Here is a 3,165-nt window from a genome sequence, read left to right as displayed (position 1 = left end):
AGTTTTTCTGGACCCGTACCTCCCATTCCCCAAGTGGACGTTAACTGGACAACACGGCCAAATCTACTATATACCCAGGATCCCAAATGGACGAAAACGCGATGGAAGCTATACTCCGCTAAAAAGCACCAACTAAAGAGGACAAGTTTAGCAACACTTCCCAGCTGGCCAAACTGAAACTACCCCCCAGAAATACTACCTACCACTACCCCTCAACAAAGAAACAAGGTTATAAGTTCCCCACACACCTGGAAATGACCAGAGTTCACGAACTTTACTTCAACTCTACATCGCTCCTTCCGCACTCTAACGCAAACTCCAAAAAGACGAAAAAAGATGTCCACCACTTTTGAAAGCCTACAGACAGACCTATGAGTCACCTAGAAACTCCACTATAGTCTCATCCGAATCCCACAGATGTCCACCCTACCCTCAACTCCTCCTGAAACTACAGAACCTCTTCTTGGGTTCCTTCTAGGCCCAAACCCTCAACAAGAGCAGACCGCTCCCGAAGCTAACACACAAGTCAATGGAGACACAGAGGTCAAACACTACTTTCTCAGAGGAGGATCTAATATACTTCTACTCATCACAGAAACTCCACGTTTTGCTCATCCTGACCCTTAAGACTTCTAGTCTTACCTAAAATCAACCTCACACCTCTGGGACCCCCACGTCCTATACAGCACCCCAAAAGCAAAGTTCCATCCTTCGCATTGGTTTCTATGACAAAGGCTCCCCTACACCTTACAGACGAACAGACGCCTCACTCAAACAAAGGGAAGATCTCATTGGACCAAACTCCAACAGGCCTTCACGTGCACACCGCATGCACACCTTGTGCCATCTCATGATTGGACCCTGGCCTAAACCACACCCCCAGTTTTTCACATAAAAAGAGGAGCACCCCTCAGTCTCAGCATCATTAGGGTCCACGGATCCCCAAAGAGCCTTCTACTGGATACAAGACTCAAGCTGGAAACCTGCAGAAGACCTCCTCTCCTCCTCTCCTCCACTGACCTGCTGGATACAGACCCCAGCCCGGACTCTACCAAGACGAACCTCTCCCCCACAGATCTACTGGATAAAGACCCAAGCCTGCACTCTACCCAGACCACCTCTCCCCTCAAGGATCTACCGGACCCCAACTATATACCAACCCCTAAAGGGACACCTCACTGGGACCCAGACACCAGCTGATATTCTACACTCCCCACAAGCATCTCACCTGAACGACCGGACTCCTACGACTCGCCCTCCCCCCCCAAAAAAGATACCTCATCAGGACCCAAACACCAGCTGATACTCCCACAGACCTTCATAGACCTTCCAGACCACCGAGACTCTACCACTCACATACACCCACACACACCCTATTTTTTCCGGTCCATAATACGGCTTTTTTACCGCATTACGACCCAGTGCTCCTTTTTGCACTTTTTTTCCTCTCTGCCACCTGATGAAGCCGAGCAAGGCAGAAACGCGTCGTGGCTGGGTTTCCCCTAGATCTGTTGTGTAGCTGTAAAGAGGACAGGTCCCACACAGACTTCGGGGGTAACTCTCTTTGGCTACTCAATTTTCTTTGTACTTTTCTCTTCCCTTACTTTTAGTTTTCACATAGGTACACACCACACATGGCTGATCTACGGGACAACGCAGACTCTGGGGACTGCGAGGACTATTCAGACACTCCACTCTACATCCAGACTAGCCCCACAATCTCGACGGGTCTTAACGATCTATACGGACTCTCGGAACAAATCCGCAAGATACGCACTAAGGGACCGGACGAAAACAGCTCCGACCGGCAGCCTGGGCTCATTATGGAAACGCCACATAATGAACATTTCTCCAAAGCTTCTACACAGCGGGGGAAACATCCCACACCAATGGACCTTCTCTCCCACCAGACAGCACCCCTCCACGGTCTCCATAGGACCAAACCACCGGAGGACTACACCCCTACACCATCACATCAGGGGCACAAAGATACATCTCCTGATGCCATCCCCACCAGACCACCCCACTCTACATCCTACCTCATACCACCCCACTCCAGGACCTCCAGAAGAACCACCTCAGACCTTCAACCCAGAACCCCACCCCCCCTTCATGAACTCCTACTCCCCCCTCCTACGGAACACCACCACCCCACAGCACCCCCAAGACTAACAAGCTGGCACTCTACGTCCCGGACCCAACCAGCAGACCAAAAAGGGCTCATCTACCCCACCCCAACCCACACCTTCAACCACATGGCTCCACAGGACCGGACCTCCTACACGCAGCACTACTCCTAAGGGGACAGGTAGCCCAGCAGATGAGAAAACCCCTAGGGACACCACCCCTAACCACCAGGTTAACCTGGTCTCACCAACCTACAACAAAGCGGAGGAACACCACACCACTGGGGCCCCACCTATCCCCCCCAACGCCTACTCTACAGCACGGTCACTCTCCAAGCTGATTAGAGCCAGACACCACATGGAGATGATCAGCTCTTACCTCTCGGACAACCAGCTACCTCCGGGCTACCTCCACCAGACCAGAACGCTTACGGCTACCTTCACACCATCAGGAGCATCTGACACCACCCTAGCGGCTCTCGCTACAGCATCTTCACTTTGGATCCAAACCAGCCACCAGATCCTAGAACAGCACTACAGGGAGGAACTATCCCACAAATACACCATACTCTACAACACTCCATCCTGCCCTGACTGGCAGGAAGCCTGGTATTTAGGGGTTACATGGGCCCAGAAACTCCTCAGCGAACCACTCCGGGACTACTTGTTACAGGACATCAGGGACTCACTCCCCAAATTCTACGGGAATTGGCCTACGAGAGACTACAGCCCATTCCAACTACCACTCACCCACTGCCAACCTCACAGTGAGGACGAGGGGGATACCACCCTACAGAGGGCACACACCAGCAGACCCTCTCCTTCTCCACGGACCCACGGACACCCCACATCGGGACGATACCCTCTGAAGGAAGATTCCACTTCCCCTCTCCCGGAATCATCTAACACCACCACTCCAGAGACAAATATTTCCCCTATCCAACAGAGAACTACAAGGACACCTCCCACAACAAGCCACTCACCTCTACCATACCAGGGTACCCAGAGACCTATCCATACCCTGACCAGGTTGGGTCCC

This window comes from Oncorhynchus mykiss, chromosome 25, assembly GCF_057628025.1.
Source record: "Oncorhynchus mykiss isolate SJ-2025 chromosome 25, ASM5762802v1, whole genome shotgun sequence".
In the NCBI taxonomy this organism is placed as follows: domain Eukaryota; kingdom Metazoa; phylum Chordata; class Actinopteri; order Salmoniformes; family Salmonidae; genus Oncorhynchus; species Oncorhynchus mykiss.
This window is presented reverse-complemented; position numbering follows the sequence as displayed.